The sequence below is a fragment of the Cetorhinus maximus genome, chromosome 6, assembly GCF_964194155.1.
Source record: "Cetorhinus maximus chromosome 6, sCetMax3.hap1.1, whole genome shotgun sequence".
NCBI classification, from domain to species: domain Eukaryota; kingdom Metazoa; phylum Chordata; class Chondrichthyes; order Lamniformes; family Cetorhinidae; genus Cetorhinus; species Cetorhinus maximus.
The window spans coordinates 36912575-36929143 of NC_135884.1; the positions used below are offsets into that span (position 1 = coordinate 36912575).

Below are 16569 nucleotides of genomic sequence, written 5' to 3' on the forward strand. Positions count from 1 at the left end.
CCTCCCACATAAGTCTATCTTTCCACCCTCCCCCATAAGCTTCTATTCTCCCTCAATTATGCATTTAGTTTCCCCTTAAAATATGTCCATGTTACTGGCTTCAACCACCCCATGTGGCAGCATGTTCCATATTCCCAGCACTCTCTATGTTTGGAAAAGAGTTACTGCAGCATACTTAGGTTCAATGTAACAATAGAAAATGATAATGAAGAGTAAAAAGATAAGGGTGCTGGACTGGAAAAAGGCGAAGTTCAACAAGATAAGAAGGCCCAAAGTAATTAGCAAACAGAATTAACTGAGGCTTCCATGCACACAATCGAGCTCTCCTCATTGAGGAACTTGTCAAGTCCCTTCTTAAAGGGCTATACCATAACTAAACTTATCAGGTCACTGGTAACAAGAGGGTAACACGACTCTGTGGAAAGAAATGCTTCCCAGCATTAAACATGTATTTTATCAGCATGTCTCCATCCACATTTTAAACATTTTTAGCCAATATCTACTACATTACATTTTCTACTACAGTGACAGCATTTCAAGTACACTTCATTGGCTGTAAAACACTGTTGGATATGAAAGGTACTGTATAAATGCAAGTCTTTCTTTTTCCTTACTTCTAATTATTTTATACTGTAATTTTTAAATTCTCAATTACATCGCTCCTTATCTGCATTTTTTCAAAGTAAATAACCCTAATTAAGCCTATTCTTACAACATAGATAGCTAAATCCAAATGTCATTGCTGTTAGTTACCTCCCATATTCTTAACAACCTCAATATCTGTCCATTTTTAAATTTGTTTGCGGGCTTTGTGCAATATTGCCAAAACCAAATTTATTTCTTGAATCACTACAGTGTACTGTAGTGTAATCACTATACTGTTGAAGCTCTCTCAATGGTGTTAAATAGGGAATACTAGATTTTTCACCATGTGATGATGAAGCAACTGTGGAAAATGCTGAAATTAGGATGAGTTGCAACTCGGAGGAATACTTGGGGATAATGGGGTTCCCATGCTCTTGTCCATCTTGGTGGTAGATATTACAGGTTATGCCATCCAAGTAAACTTGGTGAGTTGCTGCAGTGCATTAAACATAACAAAAGAAATAGGAGATGGAGCAGGCTGTTTGATTCTTTGAACCTACTTTGCCATTCAACAAGTTCATGCCTGCCCTGCTACCTCAACTCCACCTTCCTGCGCTATTCCCATATCCTTTAATTCCCTTAGACTCTGACGACACAAAAATCAATCAATCTCTGACTTGAATATACAAAAGAAATATACAAAAGAAATAAACATCTACAGCTCTCTTGGGGTACAGAATTCCAAAGATCCACAGCCCTTTGAGTGAAGAAATTTCTGCTTATTTCAGTTCTAAATGGCCGACCCCTTATTCTGATACTGTGACACTATGTTTTAGATTCTCCAGCCAAGGGCAATGTTTTCCCAGCATCAACCCTCTTAAGTTGCTTGAGAATTTGATATGTTTCGATTAAATCACCTCTCATTCTTTTAAATTCTGGGGAACATAAGCCTAGTCTATTCAACCTCTTCACACAGGACAATTCCTTCCTCACAAGGATTAGTCTAATGAACCTTCAGTGTACACCCTCCTTATAGGGCAAGAATGTCCTTCAGGTAAGGTGACTAAAACTGTACATAATACTCCAGGTGTGGCCTTACCAATGCCCTTTATAATTATAGTAAGAGTTCTTTACTCATGTTCCAATCTCTTTGAAGAAAATTAACATACCATTTGCCTTCCTAATTGCTTTCTGTACCACCATGTTAACTGACTGTGAATCATATACAAGGACACACAGGCCCCTTTGAATGCAAACATTTGCCATTCTCTCATCATTGAAAAATTATTTTACTTTTTTATTTTCTGTACCAAAGTGGATAACTTCACAATTTGCCACATTGCATTGCATCTGCCAAGTTCTTGCCCACTCACTGAACCTGTCAATATCACTCTGAAGCCTCTTTGTGACCTCACCACTTACTTTTCCAACTTTGTATCATCAGCAAACTTGCATATGCTACACTCAGTCTCCTCATTCAAATCATTAATATAGATTGTAAATAGCTGAGGCTTAACCACTGATCCTTTAGTACCCCACTGATTTTAGCCTGCCAACCTGAAAATGTCCTGTTTATTTCTCCTCTGTTTTCTGTCCATTAACCAATCTTCAGTCCATGCTAATATATTACTTCCAATCCCATGAGTCTTAATTTTGTGCAATAACCTTTTGTGTGACACCTTATCAAATGCTTTTTGATAAAATCCAAATACACTACATCCACTGGCTCCCCTTTATCCTTCCTACTAGTTACATCCTCAAGAAATTCTACAGATAATTTATAACTCTATTGTATAAACAGTATGTACTGCAACCACAACTTGTCTGCGTTGGAGGGAGTGGATGTTGAGTCCAGTGGCAGGAATGTTTTGGCCTAGCTGATGTTGATTTTCTGGAGTGTTGCTGCAGGTGGGCTCATCCAGTGTTCCATTAAACTCCTGACTTGAGCCTTGTCGATGGTAGAAGGCTTTTAAGAGGTCAGGGGGTGAGCCACTTATTCCAGAGTACCCAACCTCTGTTGTTCTTCTGTAGCTACAGTGTTGACATAGTTCATCCAGTTAAGCTTCTGGTCAATAGTGGTACTGTTAAAGGCCAGAAAAGGTAGTTGGGTTTTCTTATTGGAGATGATCATGACCTGACACTTCTGTGATATGAATGTTATCTGCCACTTGTCAGCCCTGAACTGAATGTTGTCCAAGTCCTGTTGCAGGGTTGGATAGAAGTAAGATGGTGGTATAGTGGTAATGTCACTGAACTTGTAATCCAGCGGTCCAGGCTAATCCTCTGGGGGCACAGGTTCAAATCCCACCATGGTGGCTGGTGGAATTTAAATTCAATTAATAACATCTGGGATTGAAAGCTAGTCTCATTAATGGTGGCCATCAAACTATCATTGATTGTCATAAAAACTGACCTGGCTCAATAATGTCCTTTAGGGGAGAAAATCTGTCATCCTTAACTGGTCTGGCCTACATGTGACTCAAGGCTCACAGCAATGTGGTTGACTCTTTAACTGCCCTCTGAAATGGCTGAGCAAGTCACTCAGTTCTTCCACTACCTTCCACAACGGTGCTTTAACATGTCTTCCTTTTTCCTCAGCCGAGACCTCCCTCCACCACCCCTGACTGTGGTTGACAGGGCCCTCACTCATATCCAACCCATTTGCAGCACTTTTGCCCTAACTCTTCCCCTCTTTCTCAGAACCATGATAGGGTTCTCCTTGTCCCCACTTCCCACCCCAAAAGACTCCGTATGCAAAGGGTCATTCTCCGCCATTTCCACCAACTCCAGCATGATGCCACCACTAAACACATCTTCCCCTCACCTCTCCATCAGCATTCAAAATGGGGTGTTCTCTCTGTGATACTCTAGTCTACTCGTCTATCACCCCGGACACCTCATCCCATTCCCACGGCACCTTCCCATGCAATCGCAGAAGGTGTAATGCCTGTCCCTTTTACCTCCTCCCTCCTCACCGTCCAAAGCCCCAAACACTCCTTCCAGGTGAAGCAGTGATTCACTTGCACTTCTTTTCATTTAGTCTACTATATTCTCTGCTCACAATGAGGTCTCTTCTACAGTAGGGAGACTAAACACAGACTGGGTGACTGCTTTGTGGAACACCTTCGCTTAGTCCACAAGCATGACTCCGAACTTCCTGTTGCTTGCCATTTCAATTCACCATCTTGCTCTCATGCTCACATTTCTGTCTTTGGCCTGCTACAATGCTCCAGTGAAGCCCAATGCAAGCTGGAGGAAGAGCACTTCATCTTCTGATTAGGTACTTTGCAGCCTTCTGGACTCAACATTGAGTTCAACAACTTCAGGCCATGAACTCTGTCCTCCATTTTGATTTCTCCCCCCACCCCCCCACCCCCAGCTGTCAGTCTGAATATTGTTCTCATGTTTTTGCTTTCAGGCTGCACTGGCCTCTTTCTCTGCTATTAACACATTCTGCTATTTTGCTTTCAGACAGTGCTGACCTTTATTCTGCCATTAACACCTACTTTGGGCCAAAGCTTTTGTCTTTATGCTATCATTACCATTCCCTTTGTCTTGTGTTCCATCACATCTTTGTCATTTAATCTCTTCTCCCCTCCAACCTATCCCTGACCCTCTATTTTGCTCCACCTGCCCCTCCCTCTTTTTTTAAACAGCATCAAACCCATCAGATTTCTACCTCTCTTCAGTTCCAAAGAAGAGTCATATTGGACTCGAAACATTAATTCTGTTCTTTCTCCACAGATGCTGCCAGACCTGCTGAGTTTTTCCAGCATTTTCTTTGTTAACTCAGTTCAAGGGCCATTATAGATGATCAATAAATGCCGGCCTTGCCAGTGACACCCACATCCAATGAAAGAATAAAGAAAAGACTGCTTGATTATTTGTGGAGTTGTGAACAAGACCGAACACTGTGGAATCATCAGCAAATAGCCCCATTCCTGCCTTTAGGATGTAGAGGTGCATCTTATAGTGGGTGGGCTGAGGATGTCTCCATGACGAATCTGTGCAGCAATGTCCTGGAAGTGTGATAACTGGCCTCCAATCTTCCTGTATAATAAACGCAAAATACTGCGGATGCTGGAAATTTGAAATAAAAACAGAAAATGCTGGAAAATCTCAGCAGGTCTGGCAGCATCTGTGGAGAGAGAAACAGAGTTAATGCTTTGAGTTCGAATGACTATTGATCTCTGAAGAAAAGTCGTACAGACTCGAAACGTTAATTTTGTTTCTCTCTTTACAGATATTGCCAGACCTGCTGAGTTTTTCCAGCATTTTAAATTTTCATCCCAATCTTCCTGTGTCAGGTATAATTCCATACAGTGGATTTTTACAATAGTCTATGAAATACTGGAACTAAAGCTGGATTCAATACCTTCAGTATGGGCATACAAGATCTTATATAATTGAAGTATAATACTTGGCATTTTACTGATTAACTGACCCAGCAATGCTTCCAGGAACCTTACTTGTTTACCCTGTGGTTACCTCACAACACAGATGGATACTCCAGCTATCTCAACTGGAACAGGATGTATGGTGATCAGGCACCTAAAATAACGTTGACAGCAGAAAACAGGATTAAAAAAATGTGCTTAGCCACTTTATTAAAATATGCCATTGTACTCTGGAAAACAAAATGTCCAAGAGCTCTTCTGCACAAGCAAGGTGTCACGAGACCTGCTCATTAAGCTACATTGCTATAGATCGTTTGTTTCACTTCCACTATTTAAACTGCAGACTTTAAAGGCCAACAAGCTCAGATTATTGATATTTATTCATAATTCACGTGTTAACATGTTAACATTATCTGAAGTATTATTGATAACACAATGTCATTGTTTTTCTTTCTTCTTATTTCTGCTTTATAAGACCTTTTTTTAATTGCTCTTGATTCACCTTGTGCTGTAATCTCAAAGTAAAACATATTTTCTATTTATTTTGTAACCTTTCTTTCTTCCTCCTTTCCTATCTTGAGGCTATCTCAACAATCTTATTTAGACAAATTTATCATGACTTTCTGTTGCACATTCTTCACCATATTGCAGTCTTTCAGGGCAAATTCACTGTGCCCTGTACAAAATGCCATTCAAATACCTCATTACCAGCTTGAGGCACTGCTTCCATTACCTACTATATGTTACATTTCTTAGGACATATTGAAGTTTTATGGGTCACATTTGTCACTCATTTTATTATAACGGCTGCTGCTACATTGTGCAATAAAATAAAGCTTACATTGTAACTGGTGTGATGCTTAACCCTTCAATCCCAGAATAAATCACAAAATAAGGCCTCATTCAGATTGGCAGTATTATGCCTATGATTCCTTTCCAATCAGTGAGAGGGTGACTGGCAGTAACAAACAGGTCCAAGGGACTGTTAGTAAACCTAATATTCTTTACTATTTGCTTCCGAAACCTTTTCTGTTTGTTTAAGGATATTTCTGACCAATTATACAATTATAGTGCCAAGCTCATTCTGTCTGTCACTGGCCATACTTAATGTATAGGTCTCTTAAGAACTTTATGATCAAATCATATATTTAATCACCTAGCATCAGGTTCTGGTTTCAGATTCTGAAAAATCTAGAGTACACCGAAGCTGACAGTACTTTAGTTAAGCAAACCATCTCGTAGGCTCCAGGGGTTGAAGGATGACCTCCTCCCTCTGATTACCACTTCTTTGCGTAGTACTAATGTGATGCAACACCTGCCCCTTCACTTCCTCTCTCCTCACCGTCCAAGGGCCCAAACACTCCTTTCAAGTGAAGCAGCATTTCACTTGCATTTCCCCTAACTTAGTCTACTGCATTCGTTGCTCCCAGTGCGGTCTCCTCTACATTGGAGAGACCAAACGCAAACTGGGCGACCGTTTTGCGGAACACCTGCGGTCTGTCCACAAGAAAAACCCAAACCTCCCTGTCGCTTGCCATTTTAACACTCCACCCTGTTCTCTTGCCCACATGTCTGTCCTTGGCTTGCTGCATTGTTCCAGTGAAGCCCAACGCAAACTGAAGGAACAGCACCTCATCTTCCGACTAGGCACTTTACAGCCTTCTGGGCTAAATATTGAATTCAACAACTTTAGATCTTAAACTCCCCCTCCCCCCATCCCCACCCCGTTTCTTTCCCCCCCCCCGCCTTTTTTTTCAATAATTTATATAGATTCTTCTTTCCCCACCTATTTCCATTATTTTTAAATCTAAACTAAAACCTTGTTAGTCTTTCCACCCCACCCCCACTAGAGCTGTACTTTGAATATCCTGTCTTCCATTCTTAATTAGCACTTTTCTCAGACAAATGTCACCACCTTCGACACCTCTTTGACCCTTTTGTCTGTGACATCTTTTGATTATCTGCTCATCTCCACAATCACCGCACCCTCAATGTGTCTCTCCCCCCACCCCCCCGCCAACCCACCCACCTTAAACCAATTTATATTTCTCCCTTCTTCTAACTATGCTTCAGTTCTGCCGAAGGGCCATGAAGGCTCGAAACGTTAACTGATTTCTCCTCCGCCGATGCTGCCAGACCTGCTGAGTTTTTCCAGGTAATTCTGTTTTTGTTTTGGATTTCCAGCATCCGCAGTAGCTTTTAGCTTTTTGTTTTTACTAATGTGAACCTGAATCTCCACATCTCTGCTCCACCCCATGTTGTTGGTCCTGGAGATCTCAAAGTGTTCATAGGTGAATACGTGAGAAACATGTCCTCCCCAAACAAGCAAAAAATCTAAAATAAAAGCCAACATACATAAGAGGGAAATAAATCCTAGACAGAGTAAAAAGGCTCAAAACTGAAAGAAAAAAGAAATTACATTTATATAGGGCCTTTCACAACTTCAGGACATCCCAAAGTTCTTTACAGCCAATGAAATACCTTTGAAGTGTAGTTACTGTTGTAAAGCAGGGAAACGCAGTTGCCAGTTTGCACACAGCAAGCTCCCAGAAACAGCAATATGGATAATCACTAAATAATTTGTATTTAAAGAAGTTGACGGAGAAATTGAGGACACTGCAGAGATCTCCCCCATTCTACTTTGAATTGTGCCAAGGGATCCTTTATGTCCACCTGACAGAACAGATGGCACCTCAGATTAACATCACATCCTGAAGGAGGCAGCTTCAGCAGTGCGGTACTCACTCAGTACCTGATTAGACTGTCAACCTAAATTATGTGCTCAAGTCCTAGAGTGGGTCCTGAACTCACAACCTACGACCCAGTTCAAAGGGACCTGGATCATCCTACATCAACCTAAATCCATTAAAGTATTGCAGATAGATAAAGCAACAGGTGAAAAGGCAGACACTGATAAATCATCAGGCTTGAAATCTTACTTGCTTGCTCCCATTCTTATTTGTCTGTTTTTGCTTCTGCACTGTCATCTCTGATGTCCCACAAGGATCTATCCTTGGCCCATTCCTTTTCCTCATCAAAGTGTTGCCTCTTACCAACATCATCTGAAAATATGGGACCAAGTTCCACATATCTGCTGATAACTTTTGACTAGATCTCTTCACCATCTCTCTCAAACCCTCTGTTCCCTCAATGCTGTTAGACTAGTTCCATTCCTAGATGTTGAACTTCTTGTAATTCTTCCAATTCAGTATTGAGCAAACTGAGAACTCATCACTGATACTAACCCCATATCCGGCCTCTATCTCAGGTTGAGACAGGCTGTTCGAAACCTTTGTATCAATTTGAACCTATTTGGATTTTTGATCCCATATTCGCTCCATCACAAAAACACCTACCTCTATCTCTGTAACATCCTCAAGCCCTGCAACTCTCTTCGAGCTCTGTGTTCCCTTAAAGCTCTTCCTTAAGATATCTAGGCCATATTCTGTGAAGCTACTTCCCTAAACCCCTCAAAATCTCCATCTTCTGGAGGAATTGGTGTCATGAAACAAAAGTTACTGTGCCTTATTATGCATTTACATGAGAAAAATACTCCATTCAGTCAAAAACATTTTAAAATCCTGAAAACAAAGTGCTCTGGGAATTTCTGAAAGCGTCTTTAAGATTTCAACAAATTATTCAAATCAAAAAGTTTTTTTTTCCCACAAGTGTTCAATGCAAAATTTTTAACTGTATTATCTTTTGGTTTGACCTTTGGTCACACAGTTAGCATCTATGGACTGCACAAGATTTCAAGCAAGATGGACCAACTCATGCTTGAGAATGCATTTAGAGAGCTGTTAGATAAATGCACAAGGGAGAAAGGAATAGAAGATTATGCTGATAGGATGAGGTGAAGAGAGGTGGGAGGAGGAGTGTATAGAATATAAACACTGGCATAAACCCACTGGGTTGAATGGCCTATTTCTGTGCTGTACATTCTACGTGATTCTTGATGAATTCCAGATTGAATTAGCACAAGTGACATCTGCATTTTGTTAAAGTCTGTACTATTATTGCTGCAACTACTTATTTCATAATTCATATGTTTTAGAATATGACTTTTAGTTTTAGAAATATAACTTTTAGGTTGGAGGTTAAAATGTTAATTGTAAGGGTAAATGGAAAATCCTTATTGAGAAACTGGTAATAACCCTGAAGTGAATGTAATTCAAACAAGCTGAGAATTAATTACAATTAAAAGCTACCCTATGTTTATCTTACAAGCTAAGAGGGAGAGGTGGAAACATTTGAACAATGAATTTCTGGACCTCTGGCTAGAGCCAGGATGTCTATTGTCATCTCTTTCAAAGAAGCTAAAAGCTCACAATTCTAGGAAAGAGGGTCATAAAACTCCAATACAAATATAAATTATTCATATGGGCTGCAGAGTCAAAGAGTTATGTTGAAGAGAAAATTTGTTTGCATTTCTCCCTTGGAACATGCCATGTGTATTGCATTACCATAGAGACAGGTGGAGCGTAGTGAGATTCTTTGTTTTGAGTTTATCTCCATGAATTCAGTTCGTGCATAGTCAGCAGTCAAGGCAGGTTGAGAGAAGCAGCAAAGAAGAGACAGCCAGCAGGAAGACTGGTTGAACTTGGAAAGCAGCTAAGAGACTATGTCAGCTTGGGGTCTTGAGTAGCTTGCAGCTTTTTGGAAGTCAGGAGATAAAGCCAGACCTACACCTGAAGTAGAGTAAATGCTATATTTATCATCCACGACACAGCCTGTGATTGGGAGCTGATATTCAGTATAAAGCGAAGTTGGAAAAGGGAAAAAATGGCTGGAACATTCATTAAGCTGGAAACTAAAAGAATAAATCTGCTGTTATTCTCTCAATGAAAAGCAATTGACCTTGTTGCAGTTGGAGTTCTGGAATCAGAATCTGGATGCAGTTTGAAGCCATAGCAGCAGGCTATTGCAAACCAAGAGTGTTTTCTGATGTTTTAAGCCACTGCGCAGGAGTAACAGGGGAGCCTGTGCTTGAGCTGTGGAATCCAGATTCATGAAGTTTTAAAGGAAATTTGGAGGGCTACTTAGCCAAAAGCTAATGGAAGGACCCCCATTAAATCTTGTACCTTGGAAAATAGCTGAAACACTGAAGAGGAATCAGAGTGAATTCGTTGCTCCCAATGCGGTTTCCTCTACATTGGAGGGACCAAACGCAGACTGGGTGGCCGCTTTGCAGAACACCTTCGGTCTGTCCGCAAGCATTACCAGACCTCCATGTCGCTTGCCATTTCAACACTCCACCCTGCTCTCATGCCCACATGTCCGTCCTTGGCCTGCTGCATTGTTCCAGTGAAGCTCAACGCAAACTGGAGGAACAGCACCTCATCTTCCGACTAGGCACTTTACAGCCTTCCGGACTGAATATTGAGTTCAACAATTTTAGATCATGAACTCTCTCCTCCTTCCCCACCCCCTTTCCGATCCCCCCCTTTTTTTCCCAATAATTTATATAGATTTTTCTTTTCCCACCTATTTCCATTATTTTTAAATGTATTTCCATCCATTGTTTTATCTCTACCTTTTAGCCTTTTTTGATTCCTTCACCCCACCCCACCCCCACTAGGGCTATCTGTACCTTACTTGTCCTGCTTTCTACCCTTAATTAGCACATTCCTTAGATAATATCACCACCTTCAACACCTCTTTGTCCTTTTGCCTGTGACATCTTTTGGTTATCTCCACCTATTACTGGCCCTCTATCCAGCTCTACTTGTCGCACCCTCCTCAAACCAGCTTATATTTCACCTCTCTTCTATTTTTACTTAGTTCTGTTGAAGGGTCATACGGACTCGAAACGTTAACTGTGTTCCTCTCTGCAGATCCTGCCAGACCTGCTGAGTTTTTCCAGGTATTTTTGTTTTTGTTTTGAGCTGTGATATACCTTTTGGGTTGGCTCCAAGAAAAGTGAATGAACCTTCAAGATTTCCTAAGATAAGGGAATTCTTTAGGGGAAGTAAAAAGTAGAACTAGGTTTATAGCATAGGTCTTTATAAGCTTTAGTGTTAAGTTAATCATGCTTGCTCTGTTTAATGTTTTTCTATATATAAGGTTAGTTTTTGTTAATAAATATGAAATCTTGTGGCACGGTTCCGTCGGTTAATTGCTGGGTGTTCGGGTTTTTAAAATGTTAACAATCACTAACAGCATCGTGTTATTATAAAACTATTTTACATCAATATTCACATATTTACACAACTGTCAGGCTGAGGTAAAATGTATCTGTTTCTGAATTAGTGTTGATCTAATCTCATTTTCAACTGCCCTAAGCCAACAAAACTCAATAATTAGCTTGACAAAGCAAATCCAAATATAGCCTTCTGTAGGATATTTCAGTTCTGTACAGATTTACGAAGAATTTGTTGTTCACAAGACATGCTCTTGTCAATGTGTGACATCACAGTGAAGCAAAATTGTTTTGAACATTTTGCAACTGCACTGGAAATCATAAAATCTCTAAAAACACAATCAACTTAGATGTTCCATGTTCCTTTTTTATGGGGCACACACAGCAAATTACTTAAGTGAACAAAGAGCACCCCAGGTAGAATACTGAGACGCCATAATGGCCAGTCCTGTAATGAGATCTGTCAGTCTTAGTCCAGTCTGCAATAAATTACATTACAGCACAAAGCTGCCTTGATTTCAGTGTTTAATTCACCATCAAGGAGTATGAAATGCCATGAGAGTCCTATTACTGTGGATGGATAACAAAGATTTCACAGTAAGATCTACAGAGGCTTGAGTGGTGCTTATTATGTCCACAATGCCTACATAGTAGATAGAATTCCCACGCAGGCATAATTTTACTGTGTTTAAACATATAGAAGACTCTTAATCGACACCTCTTGGCTGTACCTGGTTAAACAAACAATTTACAGAGATGCATATGTACCTGATATAAATGGTGTGGAACTGTACAGGTATTCTAGGCACATAAGCATATGTGTAAATTTTTGGATATGGAAGGCCAGTTGGTGACACAAAGTGGGGCAGGAACCCAATTCAGGCTCCAGCAAAGAGGGGCAGATGCATAATAACAGCCTATTGACGTGAAAAAAGTGCAATATTCCTTGCATGTAACACCATTTAGACAAAGACATTTACATCAAAGTTATGCTGGTATCAATGTAAAATTTCCATGAAATCCTAGCATAGAGCTGTCAAATTAAACTCAGATTTAGCTCTCTCCTCCCAGCAAAATGATCAAAGCTCAAGATTGGAGCTAACTGTGCTTTGAAAATTACTCCACATGTACCATGTGCCAAAATTCATAATCCCATCACCAGCCCAACACCCCCTTCAACTTCCACATCCCACCACCCTGCCCCAGGCTAATATACTAATGTGGATGAATAGACTGGAACAGCAAGAAGCTGGTTTACATAAACCACATCCACCACATGTTACCAGAAGCTGCCGACAGGGAGGGTAGCCTCATCGGCATGAATGAGATTTCAATGTCTAACAAGTGTTAGTTGAGGTCAATACCGAGAGTATTACAAAACATTAAATGTACTGACTGTCAGGGTAACAGAATAAACTGTCACATTTTTGTGCCACAAATACCCAATACTATCCTCATTATACTCACATGGTGCAATGTCAAAACAATCTTTGGCATATTAATACAACCTCAGCAAACTGAGTTCACTTATTCCATAGTTTGGAGGTAACTACATGTACCTTCTGACATACTGCACGCCTAAGAATTCCAGACTCTAATGCATCAGTGCTAGTGGAACCGTAATCTATACAGCACAGTCACTGATCATTGAAAGCAAAGATTAATTTTCACACTTTTCTTGAGCAGATTTTTCACTGCAATACAGGACAGGGTGACAGCAGCATCAGCTCTGATGTAGTTGATAATCATGCTTCGTTAAGTATGCATCCAACCTGCTATCAAACTACATATTGATAGTAACGTGCTTGTGTGCTTTGAATTCAGATCAGTCTGTAAACCAGTAGCACTACTGTCCTTAATGAGCATAATAGCATTGTAGAATTGAAATGCTTCACAAACAAATAGATAAGTCCAGGCAGAACAGCTGGAAAATGCAGACAATTGAACAAGCTAACTGTGGTCTAAAAAGGGTTAAATACATAACATGAACTTTAATATGATTGTGTATGGAAATGAGCAGAATAAATTGATAGAAGATATAAAACCTGGGTCCTATTCAACCCTCAGCTGAGGTTCAAATCTACATCTAATCCATCTTCTAACATCACTTACTTCAAGCTTTTGTTACATCCCTACCTCACCATCATGGCTACTGAAATCTTCAACAGCTCCTACATCTCAAAGCTCATTCTATCCAATTTATTTATGACTATGCAACCCCTATTCTAAACAGCACAAAATTCCATACACTATGGGCTGAATTTTGTCCTCCAACACACCCCAGAAATTACCCTAATAAATAAAAATTAAGGGTGGTAGTGACCTTAATTGTCACATGCAAAGCAGCAGCTTAGTTGTGGTTTGTAGACCTTGCTGGAACCTATGCTGATTTCTGTGATGGTATCTTATCAGAATCTCAATCTTATCCTTGACTGTTTCTCACTGAGATCCAGGTGGATTGTGCTTTGTACAGGATAAGGTGGCCTGTGAGCTTCTTCCTAGGCTCCTTGTGGGACCAGATGCTGCTCCATGAAGCTACCCCATCAGTAGCTGCCGCTCCCGTTCATCCTTATCTTTCAGCTATTTAAAACCACTCCTACTTTTTAAGTAGAACATTCGCTTTTCTATGAGGATAGTTAAATTTGGCAAAAATGCAACCAAAACCCCCATACAAATTTAGGCAGAAAGAACTGTCAACATCCCCCTTTCACTCTACAAGTGGAATACAGTGATCTGACTATTTGCAGATGAGAACCCCTTTATAAAGCACTGCAAGTGTCCATTCCATATCATTACCACCCTGAGCATTGACCATGATAAAGTGCATGAAAATTGGACCCCACTCCGTGTACACATATAAGGCTACTGCTTGTTGCAGGCAGGCTCTGGCTCCTAAATCGGAACCACAATCAAAATGCCTGTGAGTGAATTTGCAGGGGAAACAAGGCTATAAGTTATGTGCTGCCATTTTCAATGTGCTACCACCTCATTTTTATAAGCTGCCATGCATGAATTTTAATTTTTATTAAATGAGTAAAATAACTTACTGGCTTGCTCGGCTAGGTGCTGCATTGGTACAGTGGCATGCTGGATTAGTTATTAGCTTAATGCCCCAGTCTTTTCCCATGCTCCAAACGTCTCTTGACCCCACCCGACCCAGCTCAGCCTAATCCACCCGACCTGACCTGGCCCAAACCCAAACCAGCAAGATTCGAAATCTAGCATGGACCAGGCCCTGAGGTTGCCAGTTTTGAGACACTGTACCTGTGATACTATTTAGAGTTTAATTAGGTTTTTAAAAATTTAGTGTAATCTGCTGTATCAATGGCTTTTCATTAATATCCTTGACATTTTATACAAAGCAGAGTGTGCTACAGAAATCAGAAACAAAATGAGCTCTATGTCTCTCCATCACATTAATGCGATACAAAGGGGTAAGACAGCCAATGTGACACCAGTTTCAAAATCATGGTACAGATGCACTCAAACGTAGGTACTTTGAACTTGGCTGCATATCACAGGCAACTAATCTCAGTTCATTTGTCTAATTGGGCAACTACTTACTGCATGGCTTAAAATTTTTTGGTTATTCATTCATGGGATATGGGCGTTGTTGGCTTGGCCAGCATTTAGTGCCAATCTCTAATTGCCCTTGAGAAGGTGGCGCTGAGCTGCCTTCTTGAACCACTGCAGTGCATGTGGTGTAGGCACATCCACAGAGCTGTTAGGGAGGGAGTTCCAGGATTTTGACACAGCGACAGTGAAGGAATGGCAATATATTTCCAAGTCAGCATGGTGAGTGACTAGAAGGGAAACTTCCAGGTGGTGGTGTTCCCATATGTCTGCTGCCCTTGTTCTTCTAGATGGTACTGGTTGTGGATTTGGAAGGTGCTGCCTGAGGAGGCTTGGTGAGTTCCAGCAGTGTATCTTGTAGATGGTACACAATGCTGCCATTGTGCATCGGTGGTGGAGGGAGTGAATGTTTTGTTTGAACAGGGTGCCAATCAAGTGGACTGCTTTGTCCTGGATGATGTCAAGCTTCTTGAGTGTTGTTGGAGCTGCACTCATCCAGGAAAGTGGAGAGTATTCCATCACACTCCTGACTTGTGCCTTGTAGATGGTGGACAGGCTTTGAGAAGTCAGGAGGTGAGTTACTCATAGCAGGATTCCTAGCCTCTGATCTGCTATTGTAGCCACAGTATATCTATGGCTAGACCAGTTCAGTTTCTGGTCAATGGTAACCCCAGGATGTTGATAGTGCGGGATTCAGCGATGGTAATACCATTGAATGTCAAGGGGCGATGGTTAGATTCTCTTTTGCTGGAGATGGTCATTGCCTGGCACTTCTGTGGCACAAATGTTACTTGTCACTTGTCAGCCCAAGTCAGGACATTGTCCAGGTCTTGCTGCATTTGGACATGGACTGTGTCAGTATCTGAGGAGTTGCAAATGATACTGAACATTGTGCAATCATCAGCGAACATATCCCCACTTCTGACCTTATGATGGAAGGAAGGTCATTGATGAAGCAGCTGAAGATGGTGATGTCCTGGAACTGAGATGATTGACCTCCAACAACCACATCCATCTTCCTTTGTGTTAGGCATGACTCCAACCAACAGAGAGCTTACCCTCTGGTTCCCATTGACTCCAGTTTTGCTCGTGTTCCTTGATGCCACACTCAGTCAAATCCTACCTCGATGTCAAGGGCAGTCACTCTCATCTCATTCCAGTTTTTAACATAGAAAAATTATCTAGATTTTTTTTTAATGATCATCATGAAGAATCATAGGAATGTATCTAACTAAATCATAAAACAATATGCAACTCATGCCACAGTGACATTGTGCACCATGGCACTGATGTACTGGACTGGTATGCAGTGAGATGTGCTGCTGCAGGATGATAAGGAGCAGAAACTGTACATTTCCTCAGAGGTCAGTTTGGATTATAGGAAACCTGTATCCATGATCCAGCTCTGCACATACAATACTAAATCCAGCTCCCTTATCCTGAACTGCGCACTCAGTTTCCTGTGGTTCTGTGATTCTGTCAAACAGGGAAAGTTTTTAGAGTTAGTCATATAAACTTGGAAGGTCAGGTAAGAATGTTTGCTGATATCCAAACTAAACAAATATCTGTGCACCAGTAGCTGAAGAAGCGTCATTTTCACAGTGACATGAGGAAAAACTTTTTGACGCAGACTGATTAGGATCTGGAAGGCACTGCCTGAGAGTGTGGCGGAAGCAGATTCAATCATGCCTTTCTAAAGGGTAGTGGATAAGCACCTGAAAAGAAAAAAAACATAAGCGTGCTATAGAGAAAGGGTGGGGGAGTGGAACTGGCGGAGTTGCTCTTGCATAGCATGGACATGACTGGCCGAATGGAGCTCCTTCTATACTGTACCCATTCTATGACTCAGATTATGATTCAGACCAGTGAAGTGCT

General features: G+C 41.0%; 1 protein-coding gene across 6 annotated transcripts in view; it reads right to left on the reverse strand.

The window, feature by feature from the left end:
* Positions 1 to 16569, reverse strand: part of fhit (fragile histidine triad diadenosine triphosphatase) — a 1241405-nt gene that overhangs the window by 202452 nt on the left and 1022384 nt on the right. The gene's annotated exons all lie outside the window — the stretch shown is intronic.